The sequence below is a fragment of the Astyanax mexicanus genome, chromosome 19, assembly GCF_023375975.1.
Source record: "Astyanax mexicanus isolate ESR-SI-001 chromosome 19, AstMex3_surface, whole genome shotgun sequence".
NCBI classification, from domain to species: domain Eukaryota; kingdom Metazoa; phylum Chordata; class Actinopteri; order Characiformes; family Acestrorhamphidae; genus Astyanax; species Astyanax mexicanus.
In genome coordinates, this window is record NC_064426.1 from 2,913,194 (window position 1) to 2,936,523 (window position 23,330).

A 23,330-nucleotide genomic window follows, 5' to 3' on the forward strand; every position below is an offset into this window, starting at 1 on the left:
CTAAACACGTCTCACATTTTACACTTTTTACCCAATTAAGAGATGAGTGTTGAGTATAGAGAGCTGTTTCCCTCACTTTACCTTTCTAAACAACTCGACTAGATTTACAGTATATACAAACTACAGATTTAACACAACGTCAGTATCTGTACTAGTTTTTGAAACACAGATACTACTATATATCATGTTCAGCTGTATCTCCAGAACTATCCCTGATTAAAAACGTGTGGGATGCTATTGGAGGTGCAATCGACCAATCAATTATTCCCAATCACCACTACACCATTTCAACAATTCACCATCCCACCATTCCACAATTTCAACATTTTACTATTTCAACATTTCCCAATTTTATTTCGACATTTCACCATTTCATAATTTCAACAATTTACCAACTTACCATTTTATCATTTCACCATTTTACCATTTTACCATTTTAACCTTTCAACATTTCAACACTTTTACAATTTATCATTTCACCATCTCAATATTTCAATTTTTCAACAATTTAGTCATCTCACCGATTCATTTTTACATTTCACCATCTAACAATTTTACCATTTCACTATTTCACTATTTCACCATCTCACCATCTCACCATTTCTTATGTTCAACATTTCAACAATTTACAAACTTACCATTTGACCATTTCAACCAATCGCCGTTTTAAACTTTTCATGATTTTACCATTTCAATATTTCACCTTATCAAAATTTTAGCAATTTATCATTTTAACATTTCACGATCTCACCATTGCAATAATTTCACATTGTAGTACACACATAGTGATCTATTTTAAATCTTTATTTCTTTTATTGATGATTATGGCTTACAGCCTATAAAAACCCAAAAATCAGTGTCTCAGAAAAATGTAAATATTATATAAGACCAACTGGTACTTTTGGCAGAGTGGGCAGTGTGCCAAGTCCTGCTGGAAAATAAAATCAGCAGTTTATGCTTCTCTCTGCTGATAACAACTTTTATGACTTGGACTTGGCACACTGCCCACACTGCCAAATTGCCCACACTGCCAAATTGGTCTTATATAATATTTACATTTTTCTGATACACTGATTTGTGGGTTTTCATTGGCTGTAATCCTCATTTGGACTGATTTACTGAAATGAAGTAACTTTATTTCAATGAAATAATATATATATATATATATATATATATATATATATATATATATATATATATATATATATATATATATATATATATATTTTTTTTTTTTTTTTTTTTTTTTTTTAGATGCACTTGTTAATGCAATGCAGACTGATCACGGCCTTATGTTATTTATGTTACTCTTTATATATTTTTTTACTGTTTTTACAGATGCTCATCATTCCCGCTGCGAGTGCTTTGCACTAAACCCACAGAACAAAGAAATATTGCTCATCTACATGTTCAGAAATAGATCCAGAGGTGTGATACTTCTCACCTGCTTCAGCTCCTCCTGCAGGCCTCGCTCTCGCGCCGTCTCTGCGGCTGATAAATGTTATTTACATGGAGAGGAAGCGTGGTGAGCGCTCGGAGTGAAGCACCTGGCCGCTCGCAGGCAGAGACAGAGTGCCCCCAGATACGGATCCAGCAGCGCTATCTATCTGCCTTATTAGACCCGCCCCTCAGGAATCAGGAGAACGGCCCATTTTATAGGCCAGCCGCTCGGAGAAAGGCCATGACGGCACAACCGCGGCATTAACACGCCTCTACCTGCACCCGGGAGCTCAACCACACAACCCTGAGGAGAAACACGCTGTAATAATCATATCTTATTCAGGAAAATCCTGTGTAAATAAAATAAATAATTAATACAAATCTATATTTATATATTTCTCATTTTATTTTTTTATTTTTCCTGGTACAAATATGTCTTTGTCTCTATTTATGCTTCCCTTCCCTATCAGCACTAATTATTTATTACTAATTATTTTCACTGTTTTAAGTGAGTTTAATTTATTTAAATAGTTGTATTCCATGCAGAAAAATAATATAATAATATTATTATTATTTTTTTTTTGATGAAAGCTTCGACAAAATGTCAATATATTTTTTTAGCAACTAAAACTCTTAAATGGAGTAAAAAAAAACATATTATTGTAATCAAATCCTATTATAATATTATTACAACAATATAACAAAGTAATTACTATTTTATTAAATAATATTTTTAAATGTTTTAAAGGTTTTCACTAAAAGTGTCAGATACTTTGGCTGGTTAGAAGTTTTTTTATATATATATTTTTTATAATATAATTACATAAACAGCATCATATTAACTCAAACTCAATACAAAGGAGTTCCATAGCAGCCACCTAGCAACCACTTAGCAACCACCATAGCAACCACCTAACAACAATTCAGTTATTGCGATACAATAACCATCTTCTAGCAACACCATAGCAGTCACTAAACAACATCATATCAACTCAGTACAAAGGAGTACCTTAACAGCTACCTAGCAACCACCATAGCAACTGCCTTGAAACAAATACTTGGGATACTATAAAAACAGCCTAGCAACAACACAGCATCCACTAAACAGCATTATATCAACTTAATACAAAGGAGTAAAATAGCAGCCACCTAGCAACCACCTTAGCAATTGCATAGCAGCTACTATTTGTAAAACCAAAACAACATCCTAGCAACCACCTAACAACAATCTGCACTACGATAACCACCTTCGAGCAACACCACAGCATCTACAAAACAGACTCATATCAACTCAATACAAAGGAGTACCATTGCAGACACCAAGCAACTACCTAGCAACCACCATAGCAACTGTCTGAAATACCATAGTAAGCACTTATCAACACCATAGCAACAACCTAACAACAATTTGAGATACCATAGCCACCTCCTAGCAACACCACAGCATCTAGTCGACCACACACACACACACACACACACACACACACACACGCATGTGCTGCATCATGGCGATGCTAATGCGGTTACATCATGGCAGGCGGATAAATAATACACGGCGAGAGCCGGGGTGGCACTGCTCTCAGCCAGTGATGCAACCGCAGGCAGGTAGGAAAACAGGCTGCTGCAATTTAATGAAGATATTTTCTGATGTGTTTGTGTGTAATAGTGTGGGGGGTGGGGGGTTGGGGGTGGTAGTGGGGGGTGAAGAGAGGGAGGTACGGTAACGAGAGGTTGATGGTAAATTTTGGCACTCAGGTGATGAGCAGTGAACAGTGGGGGTTTCTATGGTAATGTAATCGCTCGCACCATAGACCCTCTTTTCCTTTCCGTTTTCTTATATATATATATATATATATATATATATATATATATATATATATATATATATATGTTTTTTTTGCAGATGCTCAAATAAGAGCTCTTCAGCTTGATGGATTTAAGGTGAGGTGAGGCACACTATCAGGTTTTCACGTTTTCACATTTACAGGTTTTTAGTTTTCAGAAAAGAAATAGATTTGAAAGATTTAGAGTAATTTCAACCTCTGAACATGCTGTAAAAATTGCTGCAATGTCATTATCAGTACAGTGATGGAGGCGCTCGGAGCTGAAGCTAGTAGTGTTATGGGATGTAAACAGTGTTTTTTGATAAACTTCTTGTGCACTTTTTAAGTTATTAATGCCTCGTTTTAAATGTCAGGGCTCTCCTCTCGGATTCTAGTAAGGAGGTGTGGAGCTACTTTGAACTGGATAATGGTGGAAAAAGTGATTTATCAGGGTAAATTTTAGCCCCTTATCTCCCAGTCTGAAGGGTGTTTGTTGGACAAACTGTTAAAATTTCTGGATCTCTGAACACTGTGGGAGAACGGAGGTGTGCTATTCATCGAAGATAAGAACTTTTTATCAAAACAAAAAACAAAAATCCATTTTACACTTTATATTTATAAAGTCCAAAAATCACAGTATACTAATACCCACTTTTTTCCCGGGATGACTTTTTTAGTGGCACGCGCCACTAATGTAATGTGTGTTTTTCATTGTTTCCCCTGGTGAAGCCGTTCCCAGGCGGCACCTCGTTTCCTCCCAGTTCCCGCTGTTTATGTTTGGCTTATTAGATCAACGCTTTCGAAAAATTTCATTAAACAATTTCTCCCGTAGCCTCGTTTCCTCGTTTTCCCAGCCTTCCTTTTCATTTGACTGCGGCGGGTCATAAAAAGGCTCCTTCTCCACGGTCCGAGAAGACTGTATTCATCTGAAACGGAATTACAGATATGAGGGTTAATGAAATAAAGGCGAAATTACTGGGTGGATGCTGGTGCGGGGGGCTGCGGGAAGCTTGCTGGAGCTCTAAGGGGGGCTTAGCGACCCTCCTTTCCCTTTCGAACGCACACACCTGCATGCATACAAAGCAATTCTCAGACAGCCGAGTCATTAAGGCCAATGATAGTCTGCGGTGTTTAATTAAGGCTTAAAAATGAGTTCATCTGCGGAAGGACAAACATATTCTAATGAGCTCTGAATGTGTGGTGCATGAAGATTTACAGCCCGGTTCATATCTGCTGCTCTACAGCTCAATCTCCCAGATAGCGCTCTCACCGTGCCGCCTTCACCGCGCCGCCTTAAACGGTGGCGGTCAGGAGGTTTCAGTGTTCTGCGGTGACGTTCAAATTCAGCAAATTCAAACACAGCTGCGAAATAATGCATGTAGAACAATGAACAACACAATGTTTGAGTCAGTATACCTTATATATGATATACTGGAGTATATATACACATAATTGCACATGAAGAAGAGTCAGGTGTGAGGTCTGTTAAGGTCCATTATCTGAAGTGAAGTAACACCACACAGATGGCTAATGGCTTGGACACTGTACGCAAAATGTTCGCAAACGACTCTACGAACGACTCAAGAATCAACTCATATTTTACGCGCAGAACCATAAAAACTTGAAACTAATTTACAACTAAGATTCTCAACTTGATTCTCACTTGTTCCCCAAAGACTTAACAATTAACTCAAAACTCAAGACTCAAAACCGTACTCAGACTCAGTGACATGACGTTCCTGTAAGCAAGCATGTCGGTGTTGTGCCGAATTCAGCACCCCGCCAGAAAAAGCACCCCCTCTCAGCAGCACATGCTATGTCATTGTCTATGTAACCTTGACTGAGATAACCGTTACTTTTGGCATGGATTTCCAAGTAAATTAAAGTGAATTATCTCCACTTTTATCAAGAAGAAGATGCGTAAACGTGTTCCCAAGAGAGGGTGCTTTTCATGGCGGGGGTGCTGAATTTGACACAACACTGCCAAGCCCACTGAGCAGTAAGTGCTGACGTAAGGGTACCCGGGCACGGATTGTTCAAACTCAGTGTGAGTGCAGGTCAGCGGGGGAGTGGTTTGCTATGCATTATTTATATTATATGTTATTATGTTCCACTACACCCCAAGTCCATTTCACACTGGATTATTTCTTTAACTCGGACTTTCGCTCCATGCACGACTGTCAACTAATCACACCTATCCCAATACCTTTCCATTAAGAACAAATTATAGCTGCGTATGTGTTTCTTATGTTTGGCTCCTATCATACAACCTGCGAAAGCCATGTTGTAATGCTCATTGCTATCTTACACCCAGTCAACAGTCTATTTTTACGCTTTGTGCAGGCGTCATTCAAACACATTAACGCCGATGGGTGTGATGGTCTGGAAGTGACCTGTTTTCAGGTAAATTTCTGCCGTGTTTTTATTGTGGCGGTGGGAAATACAGGTGCGCTACTGACTGATTAAAACCCGGACAACAGTCAACAGTCAGCTGCACAACCACGTCTCACAGTCTCATAAGGATTTATAAGGATTGATATTTATGTTCAGTACACAGACTTAATAACTGTAGCTTAATACAGCAGATATAGACATTCCGCTGTTTGAGAATTAGACAGATGCTCATTTTCACTCATTCTCTCTCACATCCTGCAGTTTTGCAAACAAAAAATGAAAAGAGAAAAGCACTTCAATTGAACATACATTTATTTTATTTCACTTTGCTATTATTTAATTGAAATTCACTTTTATATTTTTTATATTTGCAGAAAAATACATATTTTGATCACACATACAGTACTCCAATACTTTTCCATAGAGTGCAATGATTCATAGTCCTAGCTGATTATGTTCTGGAACTTTAGATAGAACTTCTTCTTCTTCTTCTTCTTCACTCGTTTTAACAATCAGTAAATAAGAACAAAAAAAAAAGGATGAACTGTGAACTTCTACGGGTTAAAGTAGCAGCGGTGACATTTTCACAAAAACAACAGACTCCGCCCCCAGTCCTGAATTCCCTGTCGCAAACTTTCACGCTCTTTTTTCCTCCACATGACGGTTTGTCAGACTCCGTATGGGCTCCAGAGGCCCGGGTTTCACCTTTGCACTGCGAATATCAATCTGGAGGCAGGAACAGGTGTTTCTGCTGGCCGAGCGCTGGAGTGAGAGAGAGCAGGAGGCTGACCTTGGCTTTCTCAATGGTTCTGACACACACACACACACACACCAGCACACACACACACACCTGCTGGCTCGGGCCGATCCGATCCGCATCCCAGCTCTGCGCCGGTGATACGGCCGGGTCAGACTCCGCCCACTGCCCTTGAGCTTCGGATAGGTGGAAAAAATAAATGTGCTGATGCAGAAAGAGAGCAGGAACGCGGTCACCTCCGGGACGTGGTCCTGCAACATTACGGAGATGAAATATTTACATGAGATGCGACAATGCGAGCGCTCTATTGTCCTGGGCTCCTTCCAGCTTTTACAAACCTTCCATTTACTGCTTACGAGATATTCTCCGGAGCATTTAGTCATTTAGAACACAGCTAAATCTGGAATTAACTTTTTGGAATAGAGAGAGCACTTAAAAATGATGATTTTCTTAGATTTTCCCAAATTTAAAACCTCTGGAATATAATCAAGAGGAAGATGGATGATCACAAACCATCAAACCACCAAACTGAACTGCTTGAATTTTTTGCACCAGGAGTAAAGCAGCATAAAGTTATCCACCAAAAGCAGTGTGTAAGACTGGTGGAGGAAGAGAACATGATGCCAAGATGCATAAAACAAAAAACTGTTATTTAAAAACACGGTTATTCCACCAAATATTGATTTCTGAACTCCTAAAACTTTATGAATATAAAAACTAGTTTTATTTGTATTATTTGAGGTCTGAAAGCTCTGCATCTTTTTTGTCATTTCAGCCATTTCTCATGTTCTGCAAATAAATGTTCTAAATAAGAATAATTTTATTTGGAGTTTGGGAGAAATGTTGTCTGTAGTTTATAGAATAAAACAACAATGTTCATTTTACTCAAATATATACCTTTAAAAAGCAAAATCAAAGAAACTGATTCAGAAACTGAAGTGATCTCTTATTTTTAACCAGAGCTGTATATTAGTCTACTGTTTGAGAGCTTGAGGTGCCTCCAAAAAATAAGAATCACAGCTTGACATAATTGCCTTGTTATGTCACTGTCTAGTGTTGAGGCAACAAACCAAAAAAAATCACTGTTTTAGTAAGAAAATTAAAACAAAATCAATTGGTACTTTTGGCAGTGTGGCCGGGGTATCAAGTCCTGCTGGAAAATGAAATCTGCTTCTCCATAAAAGTTGTCAGTAGCAGAGGGAAGCTGTAAGATATGAAGTGCTGTAAGATTTTGTGGGAAAACAAAACTGCACTGACTTTAGACTTGATAATAAAACACAGTGGATCAACACCAGCAGATGACAGACATGACTCTCCAAACCATCACTGATCATCAGTAAATTTTACATTTAATTTAAAGTAAATAAAGGGAGCAGAGTCTGGAGGAAGAGTGGAGAGACACACAGTCCAAACTGCTCGAGGTCTAGTGTGAAGTTTCCACCAATCAGTGATGGTTTGGATAAAGAGACATGTCTGTCATCTGCTGGTGTTGATCCACTGTGTTTTATTATCAAGTACAAAGTCAGTCCAAAGTCAATGCTTCCTTCTGCTGACAACTTGTATGTAGATGTGGATTTCATTTTCCAGCAGGACTTGGCACACTGCTCACACTGCTAAAAGTATCAATTGGTCTTAATATAATGATATAATATTCTAATTTTGTGAGACGCTGATTTTTGAGGGTTTTTATTGGCTGTAAGCCATAAATAATCATTAACAATGTAAAGTAACTTTTCAATTATATTTATTCTTTTGAGACGTACCTGTATACGTGATATTTACTCAAAATATGGGGTGAACTCTACCCAAACAAGGGTACAAATCATTTCTAATATACTACACCGGCAAAGAGTACCTCCTAAACTCAAGATATAGTCTTGAGATCTGAATCCAACTTCCGAAATGTGCTGTAAATGTTTACCGCTGAAGAACAGAAGGCTCACAAAAGCGATTTCCAGTCTATCGTGAAATTGTGTCCCTCCATTTCCAGCATGAAGCTTCAGCAAAGCCTCCCCTGAACAACGCCACGCCACCGAGCAAGCCTGATTTCATACGAGGCCTTTCAGAAAAGATCAGCAATGGAGGAAATGACGCGACCGCTAATGGCTGCTGCTATTTTCAGATAGTAATCGCTGCCAAATGACTACATGAAAAGGGCCGAGATTTCCAGAGAGTTTCTGTCTTCCTTTCATTCTCTCTCTCTCGACTCGTCTCGGCTCGCGAGCATCTCCTTCAGCTCAAACGCCCACGCAAGCGCCGCACAAGAGTCCCTGACAATTTGCAGGCCTACCGCACTTCCCAAGTTGTGATGGTAGTTAGCGCGGCGTGTGAATTCCCAGGTTGCGTGGCAGCCTCACGCGCCTCATGACATCTGATGGCTGCTATTTCTTTTCTTTTCTTTTTTCGATTTGATTTCTGTCATTATCTAGCTACTCGAAATATCTCCATGTATTAAATGAGAACACGTGTAGCTTACCATATGTAAAACTTCTACAAAAAGCACCAGCAATAGCATTACAACAACCTGCCTATCCATTGTTAGGTCACCTACAACTCAACAAGACCTTGTAAAGTTTTCTTCTGTGGTATCTACTGTAGACACCATTTGGCGTTACTGTAGATCCTTTATATCCTGTAACTTATAAGGAGGAGGAGCATCTGCGGATCACATCAATGATCACATCAGCTCTACCTGTGATCTGCAGCCTCCAGACTCTATTTCCAATCACAGGACACAGCACATAAAACTTCCAGTAAGTAGATCACCTGAGTACTAGCCACATGGGTTAACCCTGTATAAGGGGCTCATTTGCTTTCAGTCAGTGCTGAGTATTGACGGTTCTATCCTCATACAATGCGTTATCCTACTGCTGGTGTTTATTTCTTATTTTTGACCCAGTTTTGTTTAACGACCTCGATTTTTGCCTACTCTCTGATATGTGACCTCTGGACTGTATACAACCCTGGTTTTATATCTCTTTGTAACTGTTGTTTGCCTGATACTTTTATTAATAAAGTATATTTATATATATTCTTATATCCCTACTCTATATGGACTAATCCAACTGGAAACCAGAACATTTTTTCTTCTTGCCCAAAAACTCTTGGTATTGGTGTAGAACAGAATAGTCACCCAGAACAGGAATTGAACCCTTGTTCCCAACATAGTATAGTAGCTCACAGGCAGTAGTAGTGATGTTATCCACTGATGTGCAACATCAATCACTTTTGGGTCAATTCTCTGAGTTTTCCTAAAGAACCATGTTTGACAAAAGTGATATTTGGGTGTGAACTGTCTAAATATATTATTTAGAAAGATTCAAAACTGGTTCTTATATGATATCTTGCACTGAACTCTTTCTTGCACCAATATATTTAAGGTCATAATGGTTCTACACCAATACCTATACTTATATTATGTGTTTTAATAGTTATAAAATGGTTCCTGGCACTCATACACTTTAAAAACATGGTCTTCTAGAATATATTGTAAACATAAACATACATATGAGGATCTAGTAGGATCTTTAAGGTGTGAGAACTCTTAAAACTCATTTAAAAAATCTCACCACCAAATCTGGTGGTTCTACAGTGTTGTAAAACGATCCCTTTCTCGCACCTTTTATTTTTTTGAGAGTGCATTTGGTGAGCTCCCATCACTAGCACTCCAGCCGATGTAAAATCCATTTCTATTAATGATTCCCTCATAAATATAGAAATCATCCAATCTGCAGCTCCGAAACTCCCAATAAAACAGCACAGATGAGCACATGCAGGCTCAGGATTGCAGGAACACTCTCTTACGCTAATGCTAAATGCTAATCCATTAGCCGTTGAGTCACATGAGGCGCATCCGAGCTGGAAAACCCTAACAGCTAACAGCTGTGAACTTCCAGGCTTCATAAGAGCCTCTACTGAACTCTACTGAACTCTACTGATCTGAGTTCACTGCATAGCGTGAATTAGCATAGCATGAGATCATGAGATCAAGCACTCCAGCAGCTTTCTACTCTGGCAGGGGTTGCCAGCCTTCTCTGCTTCTCCGACACATGACTTCACTTTTTAGGATGAAATCGTTCACAAGTCACTCGATAAAAGGTCACACACCTTCGCCTCACTAGCCAATTTCCCGGTTGCTCCTGGCAACAGGCGACACATGTAACTATGTTAGCTGGGAAGCTTATTATAGGTTAATGATGTGAACAGAACTTTGCATCTTAGCCTGGTGCTTTATTATCAGCTCATCTCTGGATCTGCACTTGAAGCTTACTGTATATAAGAAAATATCTTATAGCTAAAGTGCAAAATGCTAATGAACTCTAATAAGGAGTAGTTGTATATTGCTTGCTGTATACTGGTTGCTATTGTATATATTGGCATATGGTTTGGTAAAACAAAAAGTATTTATGATCATGGTTGTATCAACGGCTCTGATCTAAAATAAGATAACATTTCTTAACATTCCCTACCATCCATCTATCTGTCTGTCTACCTATCTATTTAACTATCCATTCATCATTGTAACCATCTATTCATTCACCCATCCATCTAACCATCCATCCACCTATATAATCATCCATACATCTATACATTCATCCATGCATCTATCTAACTATCCATCCATTTAACTATTCATCTGTCCGTCTGTCCATCCACTTATCCACCCATCCATCTTTCTATCTATCTATCCATCCCTTCATCTAATTATCCATCCATGCATGCATACACGCATCTATCTATTCAAACATTCAAACACCCAAACATCCAGTCATCTATCTAACTATCCATCCATCACTGTAACAATCTATTCATTCATCTATCCATCTAACTGCACACCCATCCATCCATCCATTCACCCAAACATCCATGCATCTATCTTACTATGCATCCATCCATTTAACCATCCATCCACCTATCTAACCATCCATCAACCTATACAATCTGTATATCTGTCTAACTATCTTCCCATTCACAGAGAAGTTATAAGCAGTTATATGCACATATACCTGCTTTTTTAATGAAGTAAATGCAGGGTAGCCATTTAAAAAAGTGCCCATGTACTTATACCTGTACCATTTATTTGTCATACATCCAAAATACAGCTTAATTAACTCACAGCACATTTTAGCTCTAGGCTTATTAGTAGTTTTTTAAAATACTATTCAAAAGTTTATATGTATTATTATTGCATCCAAATACCCCTGGTCTCCTCTCACATAAGTTCTGGGATACGCTGTAGGAACTGAGGTGTGATTCTACTGTAGGAACCTTCAGGAAACTGTGGAAACTGTGACTCAGTGAATCGTACAGATGTTCGGGAAGCGAAGAAGCTACAGCTACGTCTCATTAGCCGAATCCCTTCGGATGGGCCGCGCCTTTGGCTCCCCCTCGACCCGCTAACAATCCGAACCTGTTATCCTGACACCCCGAGCTTCCCCTGCTTTTGTCAGAGTGATTTTGTGGCTGAAGCTGCATTATTTTCCCGCAGCCTCTCCGGGAGACACCTATCGCCGCGCCGTGAGCCGGCGAGTCACACCATTACGGTTAATATGCGCTCCACTGCTCGGAGAAAAACAACAGGAGCCGGGAGATGTGTCGGCCCTGTGATAAACTCTGAGATGACAGATCCTCCTCTCCCTACGTTTCCCTCGTCCGCCCGCCTGGCCGCCACCGCCGCGCCCAAACACCTCAGCCAAATGTCACCCAACAGAAGCTGAAACATCAAGTTGGCAGCCGACGCCACGGCCCAGCGAGACGCGGAGAGACCGGCCGCTCTCAGAGGTGACCGGAACAACACACACTTACACACTTCCAGACTTCTGGACGCTGGACTTCGCGTGACGGCTGGTCTTCAGAGATCTGAAAAGTGGGACGCAGTACAGTAGAGTCCTCCACCAGAACTGACAAATATTTCTTCTGAAGGATAGATACTGGGAGACGTTACGCAATCCTCCCCTAATAGTAAGCGCAGCTAATAATTTATACTCTATTACAAAGAAAACAGCATCCATTATGGATGGAGACGTGAGTCTGGAGCTTCAAGGACATCAGACCAGATCTTGTCAGCATGAGGTTCTGCCTGTCAAAGCTTTGCCTTCTGGAATATTTCCACTGATCTGATTCTTCTCAGGCTCACTTTTCATTTGCCCTTTTGTTCCTGTTGTTGGAAATCACCAGGCGGAAGGAAAGTTTAGCTGCTTTGGTTTTCTAAACTTTAGGCCACTGCAGGACTATTGAAGGATTATTTATTGAAGACAGCGGCTCAGTAGGGAATCACAACGATTTTGATGCATAAATGCTTCTTTGCTCGGTTAAAAAGTCCTTAAAAGCTCATTCATTTCTTCAGCATCAGCAGCCGAAGTCAGAGCGAGCACAATTGGCCGTGCTCTCTCTGGGTGGGTGGCACAGTACTGTAGGTGTCTATCCTAACCTGATTTAGGTGTATACATATGCATATTCTCTTCTGATTAATCTGTTATATCAGATTATTAGTAGGTTATCAGGCTGATCATTTGAACATGGTTGGTAAAAGATAGACTACAGGAGTACAGGAGAACTTCCACACAAGGTGGTGGTAGTATCACCTTGTATACTGTATCTGCAACCACTTTAAAATAAACCTACCCTTATAAAAATTTATTAATGATTTATTAAAATTAGTTTATTAATTATTAATGACTAGTTGGAATATGCCGTGACATATCATTTAATTTGTAGTAATTAGTTAAACACATATGTTTAATGCTGATTAATGGAAAAACAAAAAACAAAGGTACAGTCAGTATCTAGAAAGATCTGAGATTTGACAGTATAAATAAGTGTGAAATCACTATTTTGCTCATTTTTAGCCCACTGTTGCCATTTCTATGTATGCGTTGTTATATATTATATATATTTATTAACTGCTTATTACTGTCATGGGTTTTAAAGTAATTGCAAACCTAACTTAAAGCTGTTAATAAACTCCTTTATAAACCATTCATAAACCCTTTGTAAAGGTACTCTTATTTTAAAGTTAGGTAATACGGTAACAGTAAAGATCGAAACTTAAAGATAGATAGATAGATAGATAGATAGATAGATAGATAGATAGATAGATAGATAGATAGATAGATAGATAGATAGATAGATAGATAGATAGATAGATAGATAGGTAGGTAGGTAGGTAGGTAGGTAGGTAGGTAGGTAGGTAGGTAGGTAGGTACGTACTTTAATTTAGCAGCCAGTAGCAGCCAGTTAACCCAGTAGAAACAAACAACAATAGGGGATGTACAGTAAGAAATATAAGACTCTAAACTATAAGATTCTAAACTATATATATATATTGTGGCGTGAGGAGGCGGGGGAGTTGTGGGTCCGCCCCACGCCAGAGCGCAAAGCCATGCCTGTCTCAGCTGGCCCGCATGAGGGCTGATTGAGCCGCCAGTTGAGACAGGCATATATACTAAGCCTCAGCCATCATTTGAAAAGGACTCTTGACCGGGGAGCTGAGGGCTGAGGCTGCACGGACCGTTAGAACTAGACTAAAGTTCATTCTACAGACTCTAGAGCCCCATTGGGCTGAGTGATGTCTATTTAAGTTTGTTTTGGGTGTGGTGGAGGGCGTTTGAAAGCCAATAAAAGGTACGTTTTGAGTTCATTTACTCCCCGTGTCTGTGTTCTCTGTGTGCTTCCTCCTTCCAGGTCACAGTGGTCACGCCCCTAACCCCAGGGGCCTACCACAATATATATATATATATATATATATATATATATATATATATATATATATATATATAGTGTCCAGGAGTGTGAATATACAAAATGTACCATAAAGTGTCCATAGTGCCCCGGACTGCCCAGGAGTGAAGGTAGTAAGTAGTGTATAAACCATGTGACTGTCAGCATCACAAACATCACAATCATTAGAGAGTTCTTCAAGGACATCATGTTTTTTTTTTTTTTTCCCAATCGTAAAATAAAACAGAATAAATGCAGATCTATAATCAGACTGAGCCTGATCAGATGGCAGAGCAACATCCCGACGCGCCGGAACATCACGCCGCGCTGCTCTAAACACTGTTCCCAGCTTCAAAACTAAAGACCTTGTTACACACAGCAGAAGAAAAACACATTTTAATGAGGTGGAGATTGAAAGGATTAAGTCGTAAGTAATTAGGAATTATTACTGATGATGTACTTCACTGAAGAGACAACTCCAAAAACTCAAGGACGCTGATTGCCTCTAATGCCCTTTGATGTTTGGCAAAAAAAAAAAGCTGCATTTTGTATGAGAGTGTTGTTTGTAGCGTTTCAGCCGAACTCGCGTTCTGCGCTGTGGGGTGACATAACCGAGCATGATGCCAGGAAGCTGCAGCAAATCATCAACAGAGATATCAGCCACCTCAACACGCTGCCGGATCACCAGCGGATCATCAGTCCGGAGAACTCTTTATCACAACGATTTTGATGCATAAATAAAAATAAAAAGCTTCTTTTCTTGGTTAAAAAGTCCTTAAAATCTCATTCATTTCTCCGACATCAGCAGCCGAAGTCAGAGAGAGAACAATTGGCCATGCTCATTCTGGGTTAGTAGTACAGTAGGTGGCGCTCTGTCTTCCCTCATCATTCATCACTAGACTAATGTTATTCTGGCTTGGCACAGGCATCTGTTAGCTGATGTATCAGAGCTGGGGATTTGGTGCTTCCCTCTAAGTGCATTGGCTGCCTACTGATGCAGTATTTGCAGCAGTTTATAAAGATGGCAAAAGGTAGAAAACCAGTGGTGCACGTGTTCTCTGAGCACTGCCATAGAGCCCAACAGTGGACCCACATTTTCTCATGGTCATTAAGTCACGACCCACTTCTTAGAATACTAAACAAAGTAGGCTATCTTTGAAAAATAGTCTTTAAAAAACAATTTAAACAAAGTGAATTTAAGAAACTAAACTTCTCCCCTTGGGAACAGTATCTTTAGTTAGAGTGTCTTTTCAGTCACAGCTGTATTTTAGCAAACGTATACACTGTGATATATCTGTTTTATTGTTCTTTTATATTTGCATTGTTCATTGTAATCTTCATTCTGTTTTTAGGTAGACAATTTCGAGATCTGTCCAGGGACAACGGATGAAAAATAGCCTTTATACACCGTCTGACTCAATAGAAGATCCTGGAGGTGTATGCAAAATGATGGGAATTACTGTATTGGTGCTGCTGATACTTTAAAACTCTTATTTTGTTAACTTATATTCATGTACCATTAAATAATGATTAACACATTATATTTTTCTCATTTTAAGGAAGTAAAAAGTTGCTAACATATTTGTAAATGCGAATAAACACATAGTCAACATGAACTGCTATTGATAAACCCACGTCACGTTTAAAATTCTGGGAACACTTAATAGTAATAACTTTTATTAATATGCCATTATTAATGATTAATACAATTAATTTTTCCTATTTTAATAAATCTTAAAGTTGCTAACATATTTGTAAACGCAAATGAAGACATTGTCAACATAAACTGTAATTTATAATCCTATGTCAGGTTTAAAATTGTGGTAACACTTTGTAATAACTTCCATTAATATGCCATTCATTAATAATTAATAACTGTTATTTTTTCACAATTTTTAGAAACTAAAAAGTAAAAAAAAATCACATTTGTACATTTTAATGAATGCATTGGTAACATGATAAAACTGCAAATGATAAAACAATTGATAAACATTTGCCTGGTTAAAATTGTATTTACTAGAGATTTATTAATATTTAAACTCTGATGAGCTAATTAATGATTTGCTAACATTTTTAATATGAATATCCATGCTGATAAATAAATAAGTGTCATGTTTGAGCATTTGTTAATATTCAAATTCTGATTAACTACAGCTTTGTTCACATCTACTGATCATTAGTTAAAAAAAAAAATATATATATATAAATGTAAGATATTAAGTTATTTAGTGTTACCAAAATTCTTAAATAAATAGTGATTTATTAGTTGTATAAATTGTGTAATAAATTGAGTTATAAAGTGTTACTCTTATTAATTTATTTAGCACATTTTTATAGAATTACCTTTGATCTAAAGCCCTGTTGTTCATGCTCTGATTGTTTGACATTGTTCTGGTAAAATTCACTGTGGTAACTAATGTTGTTAAAATTCAAAGCATTTATCCTTTTTAGACCCTGCGTCCTCATATGGGGACATTACATTTCTGCTGCTTTACAGCATTACACTTAATTATTTTATTTTTTTAAATGGTGACCCTTTGGCTCTTTTATGGAGACACTGCCCATAACATTTAGTGGTCGAATGAACACATTACGCTCGATCTAATCTATAAAACAAGATGGCAAGAATCCCAGTCAAAAGTTTCTACAGCCAGTCCAGACAGAAACAAGTTTAGTTTAGAACTATCTGTTATGTTGACCGGAGGAGGATGGGCTCCCCTCCTCAGAGTTTTATCCTTTTGCTCTTCTGATGGAGTTTTTTCCTGCCGCCTCTGCCGAGCTCACCGGCGCTCGAACCCACGTCTCCAGATCTCTAGAAAGCTGCTTTATGACTCGGCCTGCTGTTGTTAGAAGCTCTATGTAAATAAACCAGACTAGACTTATCTTCACCACGTTCTGCACAGAGCCAGCTGAAAGTTTATACACACCTACACATACTCCACACTTTCTTATATATATAAAAAAATACTGAAGCCTGGAAATGATGAAAAACTGTAGCACTTAATATAATATACAGATACTATAGAAGAGTGATATTTTAACCTCTATATGTCTGTATTAAAGCAGCTTCATGAGGAGCCACTGGAGATACTGAAGAAAATAAACATGCCAAGAACTGCTGATCATAACTTTTTGACGTTTCTTTGTTATATATATATATATATATATAAATAATAATAATAATAATAATAATAATAATAATAATAATAATAATATGTTGAATGAATTATTAATGCATAAACACACAGTGCTAACATACAGTATAGTGTAGGATCAATAATGAATACATTATATACTGTATTAAGAAAATTAAAAGCAAAAATAACATCTGCTTAAAGGAAAATTTTACGCCATTATTACTACACTGCTTTACACTGCTACAATAGCAACGTATGCTTGGTAAAAATATTGATAACAATTTTTTAATAAAGTTACATTAATTAACATTACTCTCTAATTATTATCAATTACTTGTTGATTAAGACACTATAGTTAAGTTAATGTTTACCATCAGCTGCTGGAGCCCTGAGAGAGCACAATTGTTGGTCTTGCTCTCTCTGGGTGGGTACAGTACAGTAGATGGCGCTCTCTCTTTCCCCTCATCACTCCTAGGGTGATGTGGATCAGCACGAGGCTGTGTCTGTGAGCTGGTGTATCAGAACCGAGTCGCTGCGCTTTCCTCCGAGCGTTAGCGCTGTGATGATGCTACTCGGCAATGCTACAGCATCAGCAGCAGCTCAAAAAGAGGCGGAGTCTGACTTCACACGTGTCAGAGGAGGCGTGTGCTAGAGATGAGGTGATAAGGTGTAAGTACACAGTTATTAGAGACACCTAAATATAAAGTGTAGAATAATGAAGTACATTCACATTATCTATCTAATTAAAGCATATATATATATATATATATATATATATATTATTATTTATTTTTTTCCTCAAACTGATTTAGGCATTATGTAGTGCTTTAAGAGGCTTATTAGCGGTGGATTATTTCTGCTCTGCTGACATTAGAGACTAAAGCCTAATAGATGAAGTCTGGTCTAAACATTCTTAAGAATGAACATTTAGTAATGTTTACCATCAGCTGCTGGAGCCCTGAGCCTTGCTCTCTCTGGGTGGTTACAGTACAGTAGATGGCGCTGCTCTTTCCCCTCATCACTTATCACTAGGGTGATGTGGATCAGCACAAGGCTGCGTCTGTGAGCTGGTGTATCAGAACCGAGTCGCTGCGTTTTACTCCGAGCGTTAGCGCTGTGATGATGAGTTTGCATGAAAAAAAAGTTTTAATTGCACATAATTCAATTGATTACAGCCTTAAATAATATGTATATATATATATATATATATATATATATATATATATATATATATATATATATATATATATAACTGATTTAGGCATTATGTAGTGCTTTAAGAGGCTTATTAGCGGTGGATTATTTCTGCTCTGCTGACATTAGAGACTAAAGCCTAATAGATGAAGTCTGGTCTAGAAAAAAAAAATAATCACATATTGTACCTTTCAAACAAGTAATGACCACTGTTATTAAAACGCATAAAAACTGAGAAAATGTTTTTCACGTCTCCCACCTTCTTCTCAACCCTAAGTGTGGCGAAACCGCGCTAATTAGCGGAGTGAACCTGCTCTGTTTTTGAGTCAAAGTCACTGGAGTTGAACTTCTAGAACTTTCTGTTGCTCTCCGCCGCCAGGCCTGGTCCAACTCGCCTGTATATAAACGGGCGTCACGCTGCTGCTTAATAGGGAATAACAAGACAGCCACGGATCAATATGTGGGGGAAAAAAAATCGTTAATAATTGTCAGGGTGTTTATCGGCATGTGGTAGATGGTTACTGAAATATCCAGGAGTGGAGTTGATGGAGTTCCAGAGGCTGAAGCTTGATTACGACCTTATATGACAAGATCAAGAGCTGATTAGATCGTTGCTCGTGATTCTGAGAGGAGTCTGGGAGTGTTTTACCGCCATGATGTTTTTTTTAATGCAGAAATGAAGCAAAAACTGCCAGGCGAACTGTAATGAAGTGCATAAAAAACTCAATATACGATTAGAATAAACCCAAATACACATAAAGTCAGTTAAAAGTTTGAACACCTTAAAGTTTGACACCTTAAATTCAATGTTTTTTTTTTTTTATTGTTCTGCATTGTAGATTAGTACTAAAGTAATCCAAACTCTGAAGAAATAATGTAATTCCTTAGTAAACTAAAAAAATAAATAAACAAACCAGATTATGTTGAGTCGCCTGGAATTCAGGCTTTCAGTTAACAGCTGTGCTGAACTCATTAAGAGCATCAGTTAAAGTAAAGTAGTGAAGAGGTAGAGTTACAGGTATACAGTGAATAGTGAATATTTGAGTAATGTTCTAATCCAGACTATGAGAAAAAATGCTCAACTAGGTAAAGAAAAATAATCGTTAATAAATGAATATCAGACAAAATCTGAAAGGACGAATTTCAAGAACTGTACAATATCTTAAAGTATCTTCAAGTGCAGTCACCGCAAAGACCATCAAAAACATTATAATGATGGAACTGGCACTCATCAGGGCATTTACCTCTGTTGCATAAGATAGGTTTATTAGAGTTACCAGCCTCAACAACCGCAAGTTAAAAGCTTCTTCACAGAGTATTTTTTGTTACTACATGATTCCTTATGTGTTCCTTCATAATCTGAATCACTTAAGTATTCATTTACTATATACGAAAAAAAGAGAAGGTGTGTAAAAAAAGAGCTGTATGAAGAGACCACTTCTTTCACCAGTTTCTTAATCAGTTTCTCTGATTTTTCTATTTATAGATATATGTAAAACGAGTAAAATGAACACTGTTGTTTTATTCTATAAAATACATACATTTTTCCCAAATTCAAAATAAAAATATTGTAATTTAGAGCATTTATTTGCAGAAAATGAGAAATGGCTGACAAAAAATAGCAAAAAAAAGTGCAGAGCTTTTAGACCTCAAATAATGCAGAGAAAACAAGTTTATATCCATAAAGTTTGTGAAGTTTTAGGAGTTCAGAAATCAATATTTATTGGAATTATCCTGGTTTTTAATCTCAGTTTTTTTTCATGCATCTTGTCATCATGTTCTCCTCCACCAGTCTTACACACTGCTTTTGGATAACTTTATGCTGCTTTACTCCTGGTGCAAAAATTCAAGCAGTTCAGCTTGTTCTTCCTCTTGCCCTTAATTTTATTCCAGAGGTTTTTAATTTTGGTCAAATTAAAGAAACTCATCATTTCGTCGCTGTCCAATGAAAAACACTTATTTCCAAAACTGCAACTTTACAGGAGAGACAAAAAACCTTGTAAACTTTCGATGGAAGTCAATGGAGAAAAAGTTTATTTCAGGTCATTTTGAATTTGAGAGTTGAAAATTGAGAGTATTTTATTCATTAGAGAGCGACGATTTCTTCTTTGGTTGGATACAGCATGGTACACCTGTTCCATGAGGGTCATGCTGAATCTTTGTGCCCACTCAGCTGCCCTGCACTCGTCCTCCCGGAGAGAGAAAGAGAGAGAAAGAGAGAGAGAGAGAGAGAGGGAGGCTGGATCTGGGTGGAAACAGACCTCAGCAGACTGCTCAGTAATTCAGTAATTACACAATAGAAACTAATCAGGCTGAACAGTGCTCCTTAATTAGCTCCGCACAGCGGCTGGATCGCACTGAGTCACGGCGCCCAGGGGGTCGTGTTCCTCCGATGCCCCCGGGGGCACTGCACCCGAACCCTTCCCGATACGACCTCCCCGCCGACCCCCGCCGACCCCCTCCTCGCCCTCGCCTCCTGTTCTCCCCGGGGTCCTGCCCGGATCCGCCGCGCTCCGGTTCTAGAGTGAGGTTTACCGAGAGTGCCGGGAAACGGGCCTGAGTGGAAATACAGTAAGCCTGAGGAAAGTCTTATTTTAGAAGCTTCCGGCGGCACGCCTGTCACTCAAACCCCGTTTTGGGTCACATCGTGGAGGCTGGATGAAGAGCGTGACTGACTGACTGATGCTTACAGAACCAGAAACACCTCGCTCTCACAGAACCGCGTTTCAGACGGGAGAAGTTCTCAGAGAGGCGCCGCCTGAACAGTTCAGCAGGGGCTCAGTAGGGGGCATTACCTGCGCCGGAGCTGGGAGTGAACTTCAAGGCGAATTTCACCATTTTTCTAAAATAGTCTGCATAATTTCTGCATTTAGATTCTGAATTCCTCGTCATTCTCAGTGTTTTGAAGTGAAATAAAGCATTTCGAAACATGTTCACAGTGGAGGTGAACAGAAACTGATGTCTAAAAAAGTTTAAAACCCTCTAAAAACCTCTAAACTCTCTTACAGAAAAGTTTCTTTTTCAATAAAATTGCTATAAATACACTAAGTGCATTTACATGCAGTTTTCAACGTTGAGTTTATTAGTAATCCAAGCAAATAATCAGGTAAAGAAGTTTATAGTGCATGAGCCAAAATGAGCCAAAATGGCAATCTGATTTTTGCTTTGCAACCAGTCAATAAACTCATAATAAGCATAATAAGCTAATAGTTTTTGCTAAGAAGAACGTTTTCAATAAAAAGAGGCAGAATTTTAATAAGAGATATATAAGATACTTTAAAATAAGATAAAAATAAAAATTGTTGTAGGAAATCATAAATCATAGGTACGAATGAATGCAAAAAAAGAATGCAACAACAAATAAATAGATAAATAAAAAATAAAAAATTGTTGTCTTCAGTTGTCTAAACGATGCCACTATGGTCAGGAGTTTGCTGGTTAGAATTCCAGGAAGTGGGAGGGGGAAGATCACCAAATATTGATTTCTGAACTCTTAAAACTTTATAAATTTTGTTTTATTTGAGGTCTGAAAGTTTTGCATCTTTTTTGTTAGCCATTTCTCATTTTCTGCAAATAAATGCTCTAAATGAGAATATTTTTATTTGGATTTTGGGAGAAATGTTGTCTGTAGTTTATAGAATAAAACAACAATGTTCATTTTACTCAAACATAAACCTATAAATAGCAAAATCAGAGAAACTGATTCAGAAACTGAAGAGCTCTCTTAATTTTTTTTTTCCAGAGATGTTTATATGTGTGTGTGTGTGTGAGAGAGAGAGACTGTGGATTAGCCCCCTCTGTAGGTAAGGAGAGGAACTGCAGGCTGGCACTGGCAGCACACTTGGCGTCTCTGTAAGGGAAGAGTGTTAAAAACCCACAGTCTGCTGGAGCACCTTCCAGCCTCCCATCCACTGGAGGTTATTCAGCGGGGGCGCCAGCACCATGGCACGCTCCCGTCAAGAGGAGGGGCAGAAAAACGCTCGCTGTTTTCCCCCGAGGGACGGCCAGCGAGGCAAGTGCCATCCATAATCCAGCCGGAATTTGCCCGCTCGGCTGGCAGAGTGTCCGTCGGATAAATCTGGCTCTAATTGAGGCGCTAATAGAGCAGTGTGGGTGTTATCTTTATGCAACTCTACAGGAACTGACTCGGGCTAGTTCATCCTGAACAAAGCCCATTGATATTTATACACTGTCTGAGCTTCTCAACGCTAATATCTCATTTTTAGGGGGGTTTGTTGCCCATTTAGGCCTGAGGGCAGCGGGTAGCAGCCTGAACATAGTCAAGCTGTCGATGGGCGAATCGTTTAGCATGATCTGATAGGGAATTCACTCTAAACATTTCAATGAATGGACATCATGTATTGTTCATTTGAATAGACATTTGTCAGCCAATCAAACAGCAGTTTACCCTAGCCAAATGCATTGGAAAACAAATAAAATAAAATGGGTAACTTCAAAGCAACTGAAGGCCTCTCTTACACTGGCCAATTTTAAGGTGCATGAGTACACCATCAGAACCAATAGGCTTTGCTATAAGTTTGCTGAAGATCACATAGACAAGACACATTTATCAACCAATCAAACAGCAGCTTTGCCCCGCCCACTGTATATGAAAATATAAAAAAAAATCTGCACACAGAATTCCAGATTCAGAAGCAGAGGGAACAATTTTCTCCTATTGAGTTGTGAGTTAAAATGTAATAATATAAAATATAATATAAATATAATAATATAAAAATATATTGTTTGCTGATTTTTTATTTTGAGTTTTTGAGTGCATTACAGACATAAAACAGCATTAATTTTATTATATATTTTTAATTCAGTCTGAAAGCTATAAAACATTCTATTTTAGCCATAAATAAA